The sequence below is a fragment of the Canis lupus genome, chromosome 12, assembly GCF_048164855.1.
Source record: "Canis lupus baileyi chromosome 12, mCanLup2.hap1, whole genome shotgun sequence".
NCBI classification, from domain to species: domain Eukaryota; kingdom Metazoa; phylum Chordata; class Mammalia; order Carnivora; family Canidae; genus Canis; species Canis lupus.
In genome coordinates, this window is record NC_132849.1 from 54,375,494 (window position 1) to 54,397,046 (window position 21,553).

At 40.9% G+C, this 21,553-nt stretch overlaps 1 long non-coding RNA gene across 1 annotated transcript in view; it reads left to right on the forward strand.

The window, feature by feature from the left end:
• Nucleotides 1-21,553, forward strand: part of LOC140600749 (uncharacterized) — a 76,043-nt gene that overhangs the window by 39,416 nt on the left and 15,074 nt on the right. The window contains exon 2 of the long non-coding RNA XR_012003915.1: nucleotides 12,592-12,722. This is a non-coding gene — a long non-coding RNA (uncharacterized lncRNA). The remainder of the gene's footprint in view (nucleotides 1-12,591; nucleotides 12,723-21,553) is intronic.

The following is a 21,553-nucleotide window of genomic DNA, read 5'->3' on the forward strand; positions in this document are numbered from 1 at the left end:
AGACTACATTCCTGAACTGGGTGCAAAATCATAAATATTTAAACCCAAGTTATTTGCCATGCATAGAAATAATCAAGTCATGATAGCTAACTTCTATGTTTGGTGGCTTGATTATTGATTTCTACAGCTCTAATCTAAATTCCATAGCAGTTCACTGGAATGGCTTAGGGGAGATTGTTGTTTCACGGCTGTAGCAGATGGCCATCTCATATACACAGGTTCAAAGGATAAGAGATTTAGGAAAGATCTGAACTATCTTATCTTTTAAATGTCAGACTATGAAACAGTCTCAGAGGGTCAAGTGACATTGTCACCTCCACGTGACTAATTAGGGTCAGAACAAGAATCCAGGTCTCCTGACGCCCAGGCCAAGGCTCACTCCTATTCAGTATAAGAATTGTAATATCCATGATCCGAGATCTTAGCTGATATAGGGAGGAAGGGGCAGCCTCCTGCCATTCTTTGATTTATCTGATCTACAGACAGTTGGTGTCAGCGAGTGATGATAACAATGGCAGGAGTTTTACTGATTATTACCTACATGCCAGGCTTTGTCTCAGACACTTTACCTGCCACATCTCTGGGCCCCACAAAGGAATGCAGTGAGAATATTTTAGGAATGAGAACTCTGGGTGTCAGAGAAATTAACATCTTGTCCTGGGTCTGTCACACAGTTCCTGTGATCTGCGACCAGTAGTTCAGCATAACCTCATATAACTCAGGCCCCTCCAAATGAAAGTTCGGTGTACACTGGCGTGAACTTGACTGAATATCACAACTTCAGTCCCAAGATGCAACAAGTGGATCTTGTTACCTAGTAAGAGCTTTCTGCTTATCTGCTTTGATGGAGCCCTGGAACCTAGAGAATGAAAATGCGACAGTTATAAAGTTCATTTGTTTATTGCTGAATTTAACAAACATTTATGAAATGCCTGCAAACCTCAAAGATTCTGAGACTTGGAAGTCACGTAATGAGAGGCAGAACAGTGAAGAAATGCATGCTTCCAGTAAGGCATGCCATTCATTAGTTCTGGGACCTTGGGCAACCTACAGATGATCTGCATTTCTGTTCTTTCTGTGCCATGGAGATCACACCTGTGTCATGTGGTTATTGTGTAAAACCCAGGAGTGGTTTGGTATCTCCTTACCCCCCATTTGGCAATGTCTGGAGGCATTTTGGGTGGTTACAAGTAGGGGGCAGGTGCTATCACAAGGCATGGGATAGCTCCAAATAACAATTGATTGCCCAGCCAAAACGTCGATAGTGTGGAGGTGGAGAAACCCTGATGTAGAACACCTGTGCTAGTCTAGGTATAACAGAGGTGATGTATCGGCCACAGCATGACTCATAGGGAACTTCCCTGCTGATCCTAGCCAGTGCCTTTATGAAAAGAGGGGGTATCCTGCCAGAGGTTGCCCATCCATTTTCCCCCTGAGAACTTACCCTAGGGGCCAGAGTCACTGAAAGTGTGCTGTCCACAGATGATGGAGAAGTGGTAGGTGTGGACAGGAGGTGTGGTCCTTAGTTGGTCTTTTATTTTTATTATTATTTTTTATAATAAAGTTATTTTTTATTGGTGTTCAATTTGCCAACATACAGAATAACACCCAGTGCTCATCCCGTCAAGTGCCCCCCCTCAGTGCCCATCACCCATTCACCCCCACCCCCTGCCCTCCTCCCCTTCCCCCACCCCTAGTTTGTTTCCTAGAGTTAGGAGTCTTTAGTTGGTCTTTAGCTGGCGATGCACAGTTCTGAGTCTCCTTGCTCTCAGCTCCCCTCATAATAGACAATTCTTTTTCTTCCACTATTGAATCAAAGGTCCTCAGCTCCTCCTATCCAACTCCACTTTCACCTCTTTCTGCTCCTTACAAGGCCAGCCTACCTGGTCTTTGCAAAACAAAACAAAACAAAATAGTGAAAACAAAACACATTCCTGTCTTCAAAATAAAAGCACCACATTTTGTAAACATAGGAATCTTTTGTCACTTAGGTTGGGGACTTCTCTCTTTAAGTCCTAAGTGGATGACAAAATACATAGTGCAGTGTTGGGGTGGAGGCAATAAAAACCCTCTGGGAAAATGAACAGTGAGGGGGAAAAGAAGAAGTGCCTCCATAAAATCATACGGCCATGACCGTGAAATAAAAGACATGTGAATTAGAATACTTGTCCCGAGCCTGACGCAGACTGCATGCTCCATCAGTATGATAAACTGTCTTGAGAAGGTGCTTAGTGTAGCTATCATGATAGTTGGTTGGACAGAGTCCACAGGCCTTTTGGTCACCAGATCTGCCCATGTGACTGAGCGCCCTGTGGCAAATGTCTGGGGGGTATCTGCTGTGTGCTGGGCACAGTGCTGAGCACAGGCATGAATTATTTCCTCTCCCCTTCTTATAAGTCTAGAGATCTAGTTACTGTTACTCCCTTCATGGTACCCATGAGGCTACTGGAGTTGGAAGAGAGGTTAAGTGGCTGGACCAAGTTTATACCACTGGGGCTTCATCTGAGGCAGCTTGATGGAGAGGTGATACTTTTCACTGCTGGGCTATAGCAACCCCCTTAATTTTGGACCCCATGTTAGTGAAAAAATAAAAAAAAATGGAAGGGGCATGCCAGCATTTATATAAAACACAATTTAAAGTAAGTATTTAAGGCAAAGGAAAAATTGCATAACTATGTAATAGATTGCTCTATATTAAGATTCCTCTATATTATTAAGTAGTATTGGGGATAGGAATTTTCTAAAATAAATTTTGTGCTTTCAACAGAATCCAAAGGTACAATCATCTCCTTTGATGCTATTTATAAAAGTGATTAATTCCTTACCTAGAGTCTTTTGAATTCTACTTTTTTTTTTATATAGGGTTTTCTTTCCCACTAATGAGTAATAACTTATAGTCATGATCATTGTGTTACTTAAAATATATAGCTTCTGTTCATTATTACTTTTCAAATGGAGTATCATTTTGGTTGGGGGGGTAGGTTTCTGAAACGATTTTTAAAGTGCAGTTAGAAGAGTTTGTACTCGGAACCAAGAACTCATTATTTTTATAAAATCTTGCCAGTGTTATAGTTCTATTTTGGTGGTTTCTTCCCGTGTGGGACTAGGTGTAGTTACAGGTGGGTCTGCTGCATTGGGCCTTGCAGGTTGTGTTGTTCACCTGGCTGCTCCTGTGACCAAGGTGTGCTGATGGTGAACATCACTTCCCAACCCTGTGTTCTTTCGTATTACACCCCGAGCTTCAAACCGGCTGCACGGGACATATTTACACCACAGAAATTGGCAAGCTCTACCAAATACCAACCACCAAGCTGGTGGTTAAACATTTTCCAGCACACCACTGGGCACAGTGAGGAGAGAGGGTCTGGGGGACTAAATTGTAGCCCTTGCCCTACTCCCTGAGGTACAGCTGAATGGGAACGGGCTAGTTTTTCTCATTCAGACAAAGCTGCCATCTGCTCACAGTTGGACACGCACAAGGCTAGATCTCTGGCTTTAATGCCCAGAAGTATTACAACCATGTTTGCACAAGGAGGGGAGCAGCCTGAAGGCAAAGGCGATGCACTCAGAATAGGACTTTGTTATAACTGACCAACACCTAAACTTTCTATTAATTGTTTAAGACAGTTTGAGTCCTTATTTTCTGTTGTTTGCAATGGAAAGCCGTTTAACTAATATGTTCTGGGCAAGGCCTGGGAATCTGTATTTCAAAAGCTCTCCAAATTTTGGGGACGCCTGGGTGGCTCAGTCAGTTGGGCATCTGACTCTTGATTTCAGCTCAGGTCATGATCTCAGGGTCATGAATTTGAGACTTGAGTCAGGCTCCGTGCTGGGTGTGGAGTCTGCTTAAGGTTCTGTCTCTCCCTCTCCCTCTGTCCCTCCCCTCCCCTCCCCTGCTCTTTCTCTCTCTCAAAAAAAACACCCAAAACTTTCCAATTTTTTGGAAAATTTGGGAACCACCGGATTAAGTACCCTGTAAGCAAAAGGTATGTCAAGAAGTTTACTGACTTGTTTTTGTGTGACCACATAAGCCCTGTGGCAGATGGAACCCCTGAGAAAATTGTGCCACGCCTTGAGCATCCTCGTCCATTTGCCCCAGCATCCTGTAAAAACACCAGTTTCTATGTGTGGCATGGTGTGAAAAAGGTTGGGAAACACTGAACTGCTGTATTTAGTAGTGTGTTGGGAAAAAAATAGGACTGAATCACCAAATAGCTACACAATTATAGAAATGGACTTTGTTTCTCAGTTCTGCCATCTATAAAATCATATAAAGTTGGTTATGTTAATAATCAGGCATGATAATAGGATAAAATGTAGCAATGTGGATATGACCTCATGGCCATGTTATTTGACGTTTTCTTCTTGAGCCCTGGGTGGTAGGTATGGAATGGATTGGTACCAGCTCTGTGCCTCAGCAGAGGAACAACCCTGTCATTCGAAGGGGCCCCAAGATGATGATGATACGGGCAGCAGTTATTGTTGAGCATGGACAGATAGGTGTTGCTAACTCTTTGGAAGCAGTCGTGAAGCTCAGGTGGGTCTTAGCAGCTCAGGTAAGTCAGATCTCCCCATTCTGGCTCCCTGTGCCCTTACTTTCTGCGAGGTCATTCGTTGACCTGGGTCCCCATCTTTGGCTTCCTCTATTCAGGGCATCTTTTCAGACTCCTAACAAAGACATCTGCTTTCCTCAGTTGACTTGGGGCCTTGAATGTGTGTGCCAAAAAAAAAATTCACTACCAGGAATATAAAAAAATATTAAATATATTTTTTCATTTTAAAATAATTAACATCACATGAAAAAGCAACATTATTTCCACCATTCAAAGATAGTAGCTCTTAACTCTTAATGTTTTGTTATATTTTCATTCAGAATTGTTTTATATCCATGCTGTTTTATCTTTAAAAAAAAAAAACCCTCAATCCAAAAATTTACAAACATATGCAAATCTTCTCTTTCCCTTCTTAACCTTCTTATATCCAATCTTTACACTCAATCCGTCAGTAGGTCCTATAGATTATACCTTTGACTATATCCCACATCCATCCACCTCTTTCCGTTCCTACTGCTACCCCCTCATCCAGCCCCAGTCATTTCTTACTTGGTCTACTTCAGGAGCCTTCTGACTTCTCTTTTGTTTTCACTCTTGTGAAGAGTTTATTTTTCACACATTCATTAGAGTGATCTATGTGTAAATTGAATCCTGTCATTCCCCTCTAAGAAACTTTCCAAAAGCTTCCCATTGCACCTAGGATAAAGTATAGATTTCATTCAAACAGCTTAAAAGCCTCAATATGGACCAAACCTGCCTATCTCTCCTCCTCTTCCTTCACTCATTTTTTTCCAGCCATCTCACCCCAGGACATTGGCACTTCCTGCTTTGTCTGCCTGGAACATTAATCCTCTGGTTTTTGCACATGGCTGCTCCTTTCCTGGTCTCAGTTTTAATGTCGCTTCAAAGAAAGACCTTTCCTATTCATCAAATCAAATAGCCTTCCAGCCACTTGTTATCAAATCCTCCTGTTTTATTTCATTCTGTGCACACATCATATTTCAAAAGTCTTTTAAAAACATTTTATCTTTCCTTCTCTTTTTTCCTAGAAAGTAAAATGCAGGAGAATCATGACTTGTCTAACTTATTTATTGCTCTACCCAGTGTTTCAAATGGTTCTATCCATGAGTAATCAGTATCCAATAGACGTATTGAGTGAGTGAGTGAACAAATGAACGAATAAATGAGATCATAGTGAGAATTCCCTTTGTATTTTTCTTTGATCATTTTCTAGAATGCTAAGCCAATATCCTTAAACCTGAGAAAATGCCCACAGACCTCCCTGCCCCAAATGTTGACTTCTATATGATCCAATATGAAGTGTGTTCCTCATGCTTATCATCCTTATAGAGGTCCACAATCAAAACACATTTGCAATTTACATACAGACAAAACCACAAAACAAATACGATTCAAATGAACAATATGGACAGTGTGATACAGGTGAAACTAAATCACGACTTGGCATGAGGAAGGTACTCATTGCTTGATGCAGGTTCCTTTAAATTCCCAGGACCATCCTGTGCTTTGCTTTTTCATGATTTCTCTCTCTGTGAACAGACCTTAATTTCTAACCACGCTGCGAGTTATATTCATTTGGAATGGGTGTGATATACTGGAGACACACTTACCTCTGGTCTTTTCTTACTAACATTTCTCAGTTCAGTCGTAGTGATCTTTAACCTAAAGTAAAGGAGGACAGTGAATCATATTTCAGACTTGTTTTTGAGGTGGTGCTCATCCAGATGTTCCAGCATGGATTTACGACCAGTTGGGATGGGTTGTTCCCTAGAGTTGCACAAGGCATCTTCAGGAGAAAAGTCATCCAAGGCAGCGAGGGATGAGACTGAACTTTCTAGTGGTCTGCCAGTGACAGAAGAGTGGCACTGTGGGATTGGGGGTTTGGAGCTGGGTCAAATGGTGAGCAGATGGGCTCTAAGATAAGGTCAGCCGTGTGGATGGAGTGCCTTGGAGGGGAGCATTGTGATCTTTTCCTCATGATGCAGTCAGCCTCTCCTGAAACACTGGAAAAATCACATATGTTTGGTGAGTCCAGATTCCTTGTAGAAGTTGGGGAGGGGCAGAGCTCTGCATGGAGGTGGCACGAGAAAGGGATGGAAGAGAAGAGGTTGCTTGGGGTGGGAGGGTGATCTGGATTTATCTACACCAGGAAATGAAATCTCTTTACTTCCCCAAGTAATATCCTGTTTATATATAGCATCAAACATCCCACTAAGCACAACATCACACACCTCGCCTATATGCATGTTTGTCCATTTGCATATTTATATATTCATTTTGTTATGAAAGTTGGTTTTGTTTAAAATGAATTTAAAACGCACAACTAATTAAAATTTAAAGTTTCTAACAAATATCTTAAACATCACAAAAATCCAATATCTTAAATTTGCATATTTATAAAAACCTGTGGCCCTGTGAACATATTGCTCAGGGACCTCTCTGCTTCTTGACCTTAGGGCTTGGGGATGCCTTCCCCCTCATCTTGGGATTTTGGAGGAGCTCAAGGCAAGTGAGGAGGCCTGATATTTAAGCCTCATTAGTTTCACAGTGTATTAATTATGTAGAGCTGTGTAACAAATTGCCCCCACCCCCAAGGAAATCTAGTTCCTTTAAAACTAGATTATCTCCCATAGTTTCTGTGGGGCTGCTGCTACTAAGTTGCAAAGACTATTTTGAGCCTTGGACCACCAGATTCCAAAATCTATATTTTTATCCGTAACCTCTACAGCCTCACTCGTTCCTCCCTTTGGGGCAAGTGCCTACCCACACTCAGCCTGCCTTCTTTGTGAAGCTTTACTCACTTCTCTGGTATGGCTGGGGTTTTCTTTCCTCTAAACTCCTAAACCTTGCCTCTCCCCCATTTAGCAAGCTTCTCACAGGATTTTAATTTCTTAGTTGTCTGTGAGGTAGATGCAAATTACTTGAATTCAGTGGCCACTTTTTTCCCTACCATGGTAGCTGGCAAAACCCTGACTTGAGGTCAATGCCAGTGACTGTCTGTTGCATGAACACATGGATTGTCCTGGATTCAGAGAGTCTGGGCTCATTTCTAAGGCCATATACCCATCGGATTACTGGATGATTAGCATTTAGTGATCATAACAAATCACTGGGGCCACAGGAACTCGGTCCCTCCTATTTATTTATTTATTTATTTATTTATTTATTTATTTATTTATTTAGTGAAATTTGCTTTGTCTAGAAAAATGCAATGGGACAGGTTAACCCTCAGTGAACCAGTGGCCATATGCCACCTACTTTATGTGCTAGCACCCCCACTCGGCAGATGGTTACTGCATTCAGAACCTCTTTATGCCAATAAAACCTGCAAAACAGAAAAGCTCTATGAAGTGTGTTGCACCTGTAGGCAGCCAGAGCCCTGGCATGTGTCTGAACACTGCTTCACCGGGGCACACCAAAGTTGCCCATTCTGTAGATGGGTCTCTGGTGAGAGAATCAGCACACATGTGTTGGAAGATTCCAGCTGTTCCTCCCCAAGAGCACCCATTTTTTCCAGATGCCGAATGTACATACTTTGTTTTAACAATTTTCTTTCTCTCTGTAAATTGAAACACTCTGTGTGGGAATATGTGAACCTAAGCCATAGTAAGAATACAGAAGGAAAATTCTAAACATTCTTCTCCAGGTACCCTTCACCTTGGGCAGCATGATTTTCTTTCTTCTCCTGCACCCACTTCACTTCTTACATACCTATTCTTTCTCATACTTCATACTTTCATCTTTCTGTTGCTTCCCCAGTAAATTCTAAATACCTCATAGGAATTCCACCCATAGTCTCATAGCAGATCAAGTTCTACTGCCTACAAGTTGCCCTCTCCAATCACCCCTGTCTTCTTCCTTTCTGGAATTCCAAATGTGTTTGCTGTTTGATGCTTCATAAAGACCATGCTTCTGAGTTTTTCCTATGCATACACATCACCTGGTAGATTTGTTAGAATGCAGATTCTGATTTAATAGGTGTAGGCCAGGCCCGAGAGTCTGCACTTCTAACTTCAGATGATGATCTCCTTGCTGATCTGTGTACCATGTTTTGAATAACAAGGGTAGAAATGACTTGGTTGAGTATTTCCCTCACTTTCTTCCTTCTTCCCTCCCTCTTTCCACTTTCTGTATTTCCTGGGCTGCTTCTTTTTTTTTTTTAATATTTTGTTTATTTATTCATGAGAGATACACAGAGAGAGAGAGAGAGAAGCAGAGACACAAGCAGAGGGAGGAGCAGGCTCCATGCAGGGAGCCCGACGTGGGACTTGATCCCGGGACTCCAGGATCACACCCTGGGCTGAAGGCAATGCTAAGCTGCTGAGCCACCCGGGGTGCCCACCTGGGCTGCTTCTATATTTTATACTTAGCATTTCATGTTGCCATTTTAGAGGTAAAAATCACCTCTTGATAACTATCTTTATATTTGTATTTGCATTTTTTTCATTTTATATACCCATATTTGTACTTTTACTCTATATAGAATTCTAGTGTTTTCTTTCCTCCTCAACTAGTTATAACATCCTTGAAGGCACATAGTTGTCTACAATACCTAGGTGGGTTTTTTTAGATTTTAATTCCAATATAGTCAACATACAGTGTTATATTAGTTTCAGGTGCACAAAATAGTGACTCAGCAGTTCTATACATTACTCAATGCTCATCATGATAAGTGAACTCTTAATTCCCTTCACCTGTTTCAACTAACAGCTGCCCCTCCTGCTCTGCTCCTCCCCCCCCTCACCGCCCCCCCCCACTCACCTCCCCTCTGGTAAACATTCCTTTGTTCTTTGTAGTTAAAGAATCTGTTTTTTGGTTTAGTATCTCTCTTATTTTTCTTTGTTCATTTGTTTCATTTCTTAAATTCCATGTAAGTGAAGTCATATGGTACTTGTCTTTCTTTGACTGACTTAGCACTGTATCTCTAAATCCATCCATGTTGTAAATGGCAAGATCTCATTCTTTTTATGGCTGATTAATGTTCCATTATGTATGTATGTGTATGTTTATGTGAGTGTGTGTGTGTGTGTATATATATGTATGTGTGTGTGTGTATATATATATATATGTATATATATATATATATATATATATATACATATATATATATATCACTTCTTTATCCTCAGTAGCAATTTTTTTTTTTTTTTTTTTGGAAAAGGGCACATATGCTGAGAACAGTAGATCTAAGCTCACATTCTTGTTGTGCCTCTCATACACTGCACCTGTGATTTGGGCAAGTTCCTTCATCTTTGACCCTCAGTGTGGTCACCTCTGTTCACTTACTGTGAACAGAAAACCAGAGGCTTCTTGCAGAGTCTGGCCCAGGGCTTGGCTCTCTGGACCTGAGAGATGTTTGTTCCCTCTCCACCTGCCTGAAGTGGATTGGTTCCATACATCCAGGGGCTTCACATCCTGGGGAGGTTGGGCAAAGTGTCAGGGAAGCAGTGTAGAGGGGAGGTTTGGTTTCCTTTTGCCCCACTTCTCATTTTGAAGTTTTAGTTGAAATATTTCATGGTATGCTGGTAAATAAGCTTATATTTCTGTTGTTTTAAATTTTATTTAAGACAGTGCTTGGAAATTCCTATTTTAAAGTATGAAGAAAGATGGCTGGTACAGTAACTAAGCCTTAAAAATTATGCATTTCATATATTGTAAAAAAAAAGTAAAAGCTAGTATATATATATATATTTTTTTTTGCCAGTGAATTTACCACTTGAGCCTGCTGCAACTCCAATTCCTTTAAAAAAAATTCTGTTACTTGAGTTTGCTTTTCATTTGAAAAGATTGAAGTAATCACTGGGAAAAAATTAAAGCTTTGGATAGCTATGGTGGGACGTGGGATAGGACCCAGGCAGCCTATAGGGAAGCACAACTGTGTCTTAGTTCTTTGTGTCTACTGTGAGACTGGCTGTGAGATCTTCATAAAAATCATCTTTAATATATCTAAGCTGTTTCCTTTTTACAAAATGGGTGGGTCAGACTAAATGATCTGTAAGACCTTTTTTTACTTAAAAAAAGCCAATTATAATTCTTACTAATTTTTTAAAAGATTTTATTTATTTATTTGTGAGAGACAGGAAAGAGAGAGCAAGAATGGTGGTGATGAGTGGAGGAAGAAGGAGAAGCAGGCTCCCCACCGAAAAGGCTGCCCCACACGGGGCTCCATCCCAGGAACCCGGGATCATGACCTGAGCTGAAGGCAGCTAATCTACTGAGCCACCCAGGAGCCCTGATTCTTATTAATTTAGTTATAAGTATTGGGGAAATGAGAACCTCAGTCAAGTAAAACAATTTCTTTATAAATTTTAGAAATGAATAGTGTAAACGAGATTATAGGGAGAAATGTTTAAAATGCTTGAGAGAACACTTTCAAGTAATTTGAAGCCCTTGAAGAGCATGGATTAAGATACAAAAAATTGATTGGTTAATTGCAAACCATTCTTAACTATTCATTACTGCATGCTAGAGAACATGCTTTGCTTAAATTGAGTCCCTGTAGATTCTTGACAGGAATAAAGAGATACTTCATTAAAAAAAAATCTATTTACATTTATATTTGTTTTGCAAATTCAGCTTTTGACAGAGCAGTATCACAGTGGTTCCAGGCACAGTCACTGGTGCCACATTCCAGGTTCACACCCTGGCTCTGTCACTGTGTGACCTTGTGTAAGCCATTCAGCCCCTCCATAGAACAAGCTTTATAACTGTAGTATGGTAGTGATGCAGATTAATGAAGTATATTTTGAATGTTACCTGGTATATAGTAGCTGTTCAATAATTATTGTTATTATGATAGTTTCATTTTAGTGATTTACTTTAAGTATATCTATAATCTTAGGTAAAGCTACAGTCTTATATTGATAATTGAGGTTTTAAAATACCTATTTCCTATTCAAATTGCTCACATTGTTGCAGTTTCCATTGGGAGATCATGCCATATGATGGGGAGAAAGTAGGGAGACAAGGAAATGCCACTTTGTCAAATCAGCTTTGTCATGGATCTTGCTATCTTTATCCATAAATAAGATCGTGGTTGGCTTAGATGATGGGATTAGATCTGTTTGATTTGGGGCACGTGGGCTTTGGAGAGGTGACTTGTACGCAAAAGTTGTATGCAAAATATTGTGTGTAGGTGCACTTTTCTAGGGCAAAGTTCTGTACCAGTCAGTATACTCTCAGATGGGTCTATGAGGAGTTTAGAGCCTCCTATCTCAAGCATCTTCCGATCCCCTTTTGGCTCCATAGTTCCATGACTACAGGACACTGGAAATTTGGTGAAATCACTCAGAGGAACAGAGTTTCTGGGGAAATTGATAACTGAAGTCATTTCTTAGTGAAATAGGAAACTGTATTTTGTTTGACAGTTCCTTCTGGCAATAGTAAGAACAAGGAAAAATAGAGTACAAATTTTCAACTGACACATGACCCAGGTTGTCCCTCTATTTTAGTGAGACAAATGCTACCTATTCAGTTCTTTAGGAACATTTGAATTACCGTGAGGGCTCTTATTGAAGATTTAGACCTGTTTACACTATATATAATGATTATATTAATACTTTTGGGTCTCATTTTTGATTTTGCTAACAAGACAGAAGAGTGTATATTTTTTGCTTGAGTTCTACCACTAATCACTCTATATTAATCTGACAAAGTTCTCTTGATTGGCTGTGTTATGACTGAACACTTTCTCTGTAAGGATCTGGAATGATGGATCTGGTAAAGTCAAGGCTGGGTTCTGGGCCAGGAGAAGGAGCAGGATATATGAAATTCACAAATTTGAAGCTGGTAAAGACTATATTTAAAATAAGTGAGAGAAGTAAGAAGCTCAGAAGAGTGATAACACCAAATCCAGAGGAGGTAGGGTTGATGTTAGCATCAAGAAGTCAAGAGATTGAAGTCAGATAACAATATCAATCAGGATCAAATGATATACTCAGCAAAATAGGAATGAAAGCTACCTTTCATCTTGTGAAAATAATCAGGCCTCTCTAGTGTTGCATGCTTTTTTTCCTAGGAACCAGACTGCCACCTCTCTATGGCAACGCCAGTGGCTTGAAGGCCTGTCCAAATTCCAGAGCCTGGAGAAGCTACTCATGCAACCGACCTGACCTGGCCACCTGTGCTCATAGGACACTACTATAAGAGGTAGGGTGCCCATCCCAGTGGAGGGGGGGAGCGATTCTGTTCAGGTTCCATTCTTTAAAAGTTACTACTTCTCTTTGCTACTTCCTCTGGGTAACAGGAGAACAATTGCACTGTTGTATCCAATCCTTCTATGCTTCCCTTCTTAAGAATTTCTAAAGAGTTCTTTGAATTGATTTTAAAAATAAGAAATAAGTAGAGAGCTTACTTGATATAATGGTACCTATTATCTATAATTAAATTATGTTATGCTTTATTATAATTTCATTATATTGTAATTAAATTATCTTATGTGTCCATATTTAAAGAATATGACAGATAATATATAGTTTCCACTAGAGTATGGTGATACTTTTAAACTATTCAATGCTCTTTAGTGCAAAACTAGCTGGAAAGACATTTGTCTATGACCTGGCTCTACTGGGATCTTCTACTTCTTTTTTTTTTTTCCTTCTACTTCTTTATCTGGTTTAAAATCTTTGAAATCCTCTCAATTACTTCTGTGTCTTATGCTTTTTCATGATCCATGCAAAACCATTTGGACTAGCAAGTAGTTCCATATTCTTCTCCATCTTTCTATCTGTCTCAACCTCTAAGTCTGTCTCTAAAATATATATATTTCTTTGGCTGGCATGTTTCTTAACCTTTTGCTATTGACATTGTTATTTTCCTTTGCACAAAAGAGCAAACCAAAAATTGCAGAAATCTTGGAGGACACATTGATCTCTGTGAAAATATGCTGGCTATAAAACTCATTCTCCTGTTCTGCTGGAGTTGGAAGGGTTCTATAAGCAGAGTAGGATTCTCAGAGAGAAAAAACAACTCTTGTGTGTGATCTACCTCGAAAAATCTTTTATTCATTCATTTATTCATTCATTCATAGGCATGCTCTGAGCACCTAATAATGTCCCAGTCATTTAGACAGAATCTGGGGAAACAGAATTGAATATGAAATCTCTACTCTCATGGAGCACAAGGCCCAGTGGGAAAAAAAGACATAACAGCCAACAATTGCAGTGCAGGCTGAGAAGTATTATGATAGAGGGAGGTACAAGAAGCTATGGAGTTCTGGTATTATAATTAATAATAAGAAATATATACATATATTTGGTCTTCATCCTCATTTTTGGCACAGGGCCCCTAAAATCCTTGGAATTTCCTAATAACGGGAGTATTAAAGGTGTCCTTTGAAATTATGTTAATAAGGTGACTTTTGGAAAGCCCATAGGGTAAGTAAGCTAAGGATGGGGCTTTGTTGCCTGGGAAACCAACCATGTGATTAAAGAGTCAGAACTTGTAGTTTTACCCCTGACCTCTGTGGAGGGGAGAGGAGCTGGAGTTTGAGTTTAATCACCAATGGCCAATGATCTAATCATTAATCATTTAAAGAAACCTCCATAAAAATCCCAAGAGGACAGGGTTCAGAGAGCTTCCAGGTTGGTGGACACATGGAAATTCAGGGAGAGTGGTGTTCCCATAGAGCATAGACTCTCTGCTCCTTCCCATATACTGTGCCTGTGCATCTCTTCCACCTGGATGTTCTTGAGTTATATCTTTTTCTGAGGGACTGGTAAGCTTAAATAAATATTTTTATGAGTTCTGTGAGCCATTATAGCAAATTAATTAAACCCTGAGGGTGGGGAGTAGGAACTTCTGATGTATAGGCAGTTGGTAAGAAGCAGAGCTAACAACTTGGATTGGCACTTGGCATCTGAAGTGGCAGGTAAGTAAGGGGAAACATTTTTGTGACACTGAGCCCTTAACCTGTGCGATCTGACACTATCTCCAGTTAGGTTAATGTCAGAATTGAGTTACTTGCTTGTTAGTATGGGAAGACACACACACACACACACACACACACACACACACACACACACACGAGGAACCCAGAGGAATGGCACAGGGCCCAGCCTAGGCGATTCAGTAAAAACTCTGTAGAGGGGTTGAACTTGACCTTAGCCTTGAAGAGTAAGTATTGTAAGTAAGTAAGGAAGGAAGGAATTGTCCAGGTAAAAAGAGAGTAGAGTAGGAAATATCCAAGGCAGAAGAGGTATATGGGCAAAGACCTAGAGGAACATTTCAAGTTCATAGAAATATAAGAATGTGTTTCTGTACCATGGGCACAGGGGGTTCTTTACTCTGTGGCTACTTCCTGAGTGTCACTCCAAGCATCCTCATTGGCTAGTCTTGCTGCTTTAGCACTTTTCATTGACTGCTTTGTAGATGTCTGGCATTCAAACCATCTTATGCCTCTTATGCAGGGCTTGGGCCTTGACATTGCAGAGACTGTCACAAATTAATCAAATAATTAAGCAGCATCTACTACCGACTATATTGGTCTTAATTCTGTGTAATTTCCATTGTGACAGACATCCTGGGAAGAGTAGCAAGTATGCAAAACTGGAGCTAGACAACCTGAGAACAAATCCATATTCTTCCATAACCTAAGTGTATGATTCTGAACAAACCACTTAAATGTTTTAAGTCTCAGTTTCCTACTGAATTGTGATTGATAACATTAACATTATAGGGTTATTGAGAAAAATAAGTGGGATGATGAGTACAGATAGAATTTTGAGGGATTAGGATGTATTAATGATGAATGTGATTATTCCATCACGTACACCTTTACCTGTATAGAGTAGTTCAAGGTAAATCTGAGTTTCTGAGAGGAAAATACCATGAGGAACTTTTTGAAGGAGATGAGAAAACAGTTCATTAGACAGGAAGTAGAAGGTGATTTCAAGAGAGAACCAGAACCCATGGTGCTGGTAGACTGGGAGTGTGGGTTTTGCCACATGAGCCATCAAACAGATGGAGCAGAGACCAATGGGGAGCATGAGAGGAGGCATGTGCAAGAAGTGATGACAGAGCTCTGAAGGCTGAGATGTGGGCTATATGAGTGGAAAGTGAAGTGGGTGAAAGGAGCAGTGGGATCAGGACCTTATAGATGTGTAGAGCAGGAAATAATCTGTTGAGTACTAAACATCACACTCATCCAACTGGTGAGGAGATGAGGCTCCTGAGAGGTTAAGTGATTTGCTCCTAGTCACAGTCAGTTGCAGAACTGAAATTCCAACTTGGGAATCCCAACTTTTAGTTTTACTTTTCTTAACATTCTCTTGAAGGGGAAAAAAATCATATGACTCTCTATTCAATCCTGATTACAACAACTCATAGAATAAATTTAACACAAGTACATGTATAAATATACTATTTCTTACATTAATTCCTCTTTTTCTTTAAAGATTTTATTGATTTATTCATGAGAGACACAGGGAGAGACAGAGACACAGGTAGAGGGAGAAGCAGGATCTTTGTAGGGAGCCCGATGCGGGACTTGATCCTCAGGCCCCAGGATCATGCCCTGGGCTGAAGGCAGATGCTCAACCACTGAGCCACCCAGGCGTTCCTAATTCCTCTTTCTTTAAAGTCTCCCACGTTTACATATATTAAGAATCTTTCTGTCATCTTTGTCAGATTATTTAGTCATAAAGCCATTTATTCATTAACTCAATCACCCTTTCACTAGGGTTTCCTATACTCTGTGCACTGCAAAAGGGAATGGGGATCCAAGGATGAAAAAAACAAAACAAAACAAACAAACAAACAAACAAAAAAAAACAAAGATGAACAGGCCCCTGTCCTTAGTCTCAGAAAGTTCATCATCCTATAGGAAAGACAAACACACATGTGCAATACTATACGGTAAGTGTGCACAATGGAAGGAGCAATCAGTTTTGAAAGTTGAGAGAGGGTGTCTCAGAGTTAATGATCCTTGAGCTGGTTCTTAGACAAAAACTAGGAGTTGGTCACTTAGAGGTAGGAGGTGGAGGTAAGGTGAAGAGTAATGAGCTTTCCAGGTGAATGATGTGCAGGAGTCTTCATGGCTGAAAGGCAGAGAAACTTTTTCCCTGACAACATTTGATGGGGCAACACCAGTTGAGTTTTGGGGAAACATTTTTAAGTCTTAACCAAGTAAAAGGTGACTTAATGAAAAGGATAAATGACAAATTCTTTTAAATCCAGAAAAACCTCTCTTCTTCTAGCATCTGGAAGAGACTAATTATTGTGTGGAGTAACTTTATGAAACCCAGGCAAATGGGATTCTTTGAGACTTTTTTTGCTCTGGGCAGTAGAAGAGAAGTTTCATGGGATGAGTTCTTTTCCCACTTGTTCAGCTTTGGCAGCTGTGACCGGATCCACGCCTGTAGAGTTTCATGTCATAACAGTGACATTGTTTCTGTGAGACTGAAGTGATATTTACTGAGCTGTGGGGACACAGAGATGAATATGACATGATCTCTGCCTCCAGGGAACATGCAGCCAGGTGGTGAACACAGACAGGTGGTAAAGCACACGCAGCATGGTGGGATGTATGCTGCTGGGCTTAGAGGATAGCATGGGGGCCAGGGTGGCTTGTGTTCTTAGGTTGAATCTTGAAGAATGAGTAGGAGTCAATTCAGGGGAGGAAACTTTTCCTCATAGAAGGAATAATAATAATAATAATAATAATAATAAACAATTGGAACTCTGGACCAGTATGAGGTTTTTGGAGAATATGGACAGGACAGTGAAGCATAAGGAGCAGTTGAGGCAAGAAGAGGCCAATCCCCAGAGACTTCTAGGTCTAGAGGAGTGTAGACTTTATTTTATATGGTTGGAAGAGCCATTGTTAAATTTTAAGCAAAGTCATCAGATTAGGCTTTAGTTTTAGAAGCATCATTCTGGCTATAGTACAGGTGAAAAGGTGGACAGGGCAAAATTAAAGACAAGGAGACCAGTTGCCTGGCTGTTACAGCATCTTTGGCAAGAGATGAAGGTGGACTGAATTAAAATGTAAAAATTGTAGGGATTGCCAGTTGTGTCAGGGTAGAAAGGGATGGGAGGAATTTTCTAGTTTAGTTGTCTGGGTAGATAGCCTTGCTACTACAAGATGAGTATTATAGAAGGAAGAACTAGTTTGGGGTGCTGGTGTGTGTGTGTTGAGCTGAGTTCTAGATTCTAGAGTAGCTAGATATGGGGTGCCTGTGGGTCCTCCAAATTAATATATCCTGTAGAAAGTAGAGTTACAGAAGATAGCATGAGTCTGCAGCTGAGAAGAGAGATCTGGGTTTGAGACGTAGACTTGAGGTTGACCAGCCTATAAGAAGCAGTTGGACATGGAGAGGGAGGGGCATGGAGCTTTCTGAGAACATGATCAGAAAGAGAGGAGGCTGAGGATCAGATCAAGTGACTGCTCTGTTTGAAATGATACATCAGAAACTTCAGATCTTATTCATTGTTGACACAGCCTTCAGGTGTTTTCCCCATGGGCAGACTTTGGCTGACAACAAAGTGTTAAGTGCCAGGAGCTAGATTTATTCTGTAAAGAAATTCTTCCCAAAGCAAGAAATTTTTGGCTTTCACTCTGGGACTGTGTGTGCGTAGCTTCTAACAACTCTTGGTGGTTGGTGGTTTGGATCACATTTGGACCAATATTTTCACACTAGTATTTTGAGTAAAATAGTCTTGGATCATAGAAGTGGATAAGTATTCTTTGAGCCTCACGGCTAGTCACCTGTTTTGCTCTGAACAAGTCTGGCACAGAGTGGGATTTTACCTTTTGAAAAAGAAGGAACTAGAGGGATCCCTGGGTGGCACAGCGGTTTGGTGCCTGCCTTTGGCCCAGGGTGCGATCCTGGAGACCCGGGATTGAATCCCACGTTAGGCTCCCTGGTGCATGGAGCCTGCTTCTCCCTCTGCCTGTGTCTCTGCCTCTCTCTCTCTGTGACCATTGTAAATAAATAAAAATTAAAAAAAAAAAGAAGGAACTAGAGAGCAAATAATTTGTCCTTTCTTTCTACCTTCATATATTAGAATTCTCTAGAGAAATGGACTAATAGATTATATACAGAGAGAGGAAGAGATTTATTTATAAGGAATTTGCTCACACAGTTAGAAGCTAAGAAGTCCCACTATGCGCCATCTGCAAGCTGGAAGACCCAAGAGAGTTGGTGGTGTCATTTAGTCCAAATCAAAAGGCCAGAGGACCAGGGGGCCTGAGGGCAGGAGAAGATTGAGGTCCCAGCTCAAGCAATCAGGCAGGCAGAGCTGAATTCTTCCTCCTTCCACTTTTTTGTTCTATTTAGGCCCTCAAAGGGTTGAATGGTGTCCATCCACACTGGAGAGAACTGCTTTTTGAGTCCGCTGATTTAAATGCTAATTTCATTTGGAAACATCCTCACAGACATACCCAGAAATAATGTTTAGTCAAATATCTGTGCACTTCATGATCCTGTCAAGTTGACACATGAAATTAACTATCATACTCAGAAGTAAAAGGTATGGGAATACTCTAGAGTCCTTGCCTGTCTCTCTCTTCCTGTTTCTTTTTTCTTTTCTCTATCCCTTTCTATGGTTCACTAACTGTTATTAGAACACCTAGTTTAGGGACGCCTGGGTAGCTCAGCTGGTTAAAGCATCTGCCTTCAGCCCAAGGCGTGATCCTGGAGTCGCAGGATCGAGTCCCACGTCGGGCTCCCTGAATGGAGCCTGCTTCTCCCTCTGCCTGTGTCTCTGCCTTTCTCTCTCTCTCTCTCTCTCTCTCTCTCTCTCTCTCTCTCTGTCCCTCATGAATAAATAAATAAATAATCTTTAAAAAAAACCAAACACCTAGTTTATTCCCAGTGCCACGATAAGGGATTCGATAAATACAACATAGTCCTGGCCATTGAGGAGGGTGGTCTACTGGGGAAGATAGTAATGCAAGTGAATACATTTTGGGAAATATACAGAGTGATATGATACAGAGAGGAGACAAGATGGTCTGAGTGCTGTAATAGACTGTTACTTTGGTGTCCCCAGTTAACTGTCTCTTCCAGCATTCCTCATGTGGTCCCCGTCTCATGTGGACTCTGGGCTTGTTCACTTGATTGGCTTTGACTGATAGGACATTGACTAGTACAATGCCAGCAGCATCTCAATAAACACTTGCATATTGGGGTTTGTCTCTGAGATGCTCTTTTTGCAAGCTGGCCACTGTTCTACGAGAAAGATCTAAGAGCCACATGGAGAGGCTCTCTTGGAGAAAGTTGAGGCCCCTACCTATAGGTACAGTTGAACTCCCCACTAGTGGCTAGTATTAACTGCCAGCATGCAGTTATACCATCCAGCTCACCCACTGCCCAGCCACTGTTGTATGAGCAGAAGAATCCACTTGACCAAAAAACAGAATCATGAGAAATAATAAATTGATACTGTTTCCAGGCACTGTGTTTTGAAGTTTCCTCTAGTCACCAAAGCCTTTTAAATTGTTCTTCCTTCTTTACCTGCTATTGTGGGCTGACTTGGGTCTCCCCTCCTCTCCAATTCATAGGGTTGAAGTCCTGACCCCCCTCTGAATGCGACTACATATGGAGATAGGACCTTTAAAGTGATGGCTAAGTTAAAATAAGGCTGTTAGGATGGACCCTAGCCCAACGTGAATGGTGTCCATATAAGAGGAAATGCAGGGGCACCTGGGTGGTTCAATGGTTGAGCATCTGCCTTTGGCTCAGATCGTGATCCCGGGATCCTGGGATCGAGTCCTTCATTGGGCTCCCCATAGGGAGCCTGCTTCTCCCTCTGCCTATGTCTCTGCCTCTCTCTGTGTGTCTCTCATGAATAAATGAAATCTTTAAAAAATGCAGACACATAGAGACACACCAGAGATGCATGTGAACAATGAACAGACCATGTGAAGGTGGCCATCTGCAAGCCAAGGAGAGAGGCCTTGGAGGAAAGTAAACCTGTCCACGCCTTGATCTTGGGCTTCTGGGCCCCAGAACTGTGAGAAAATAAATATGTTTTTAAAATCCCTGGTCTTTGGCACTCCTAGAAAATGAGTACACCTGCTACAGCTAACTATTCACCAAGTAATGCCAGTTCTGTTTTGTTAACCTCCCTCATATTCACCGCCTTCCTGAAATTTGTCACCTATATTTCTAGTGTCATCATTTTCTTCTTGGGTTATTGCAATGGCCATATTCCTGCTTTCCCTCCCTCTTTTCTTTCCCTTCCATGAGGTCACTCTTCCTCCATCTTTTAGATCAGGGTTTCTCGGCCTTGTCACTTTGACCTTTTGAACCACGTAATTCTTTATTGTAGTTGGAGCTACGCTGTGCATTGTAGAATGTGTGGCAGCACGCCTAGCCTCTGCACGCTAGATGCTAGTAACACCACCACAGCTATCTCCAGAAATTTGCAAGTATTGCTTGTGGTCAGAATCACCTCCAATTGGGAGCCAATGTCTAAAACTCTGTCTAGAACCCAATGCCTTTGGATTCAAAGGACCTTTAGTGATTGCCTGCTATTTTTGATATGTTTCTCAGATAATTCTCACTTCATGATAGGGAAATTAAAGGTAAGGGAGATAGAATGACATTATGGATGACCTCACCTTAGTTCTGATCGAAGTCAGGAGCAGCATTTGGTTAATCTCTTCCTTTCTGGGCAGAGGATATTAAACGTGTAAAGAAGAGTGTGTCATGTAGAAATATAAGAGGGTTTTTAAAATTTATTTTTAAAAAATCTGAATCACATTCACTCTGACCTATAGAAGACATAACCTATTTTTGCACTTTGTAAAATTACTAATAGATATTACTTATCAGGGCCTTGCTGTGTGCCAGACACCATTGTATCCAAGTTTTAGAGAAATTAACACATTTAATCCTCACAAAAGCCCTAAGAACGTGACGCTATTTTAAATTCTGTTTTACCAGTGAGGAAATTTAAGTTACATTATTTCCCCTAAATGCAACTAACCTAAGCTGGAGCACAGATTCAAACCCAGGCCAGCTTTCTCTGGAGTC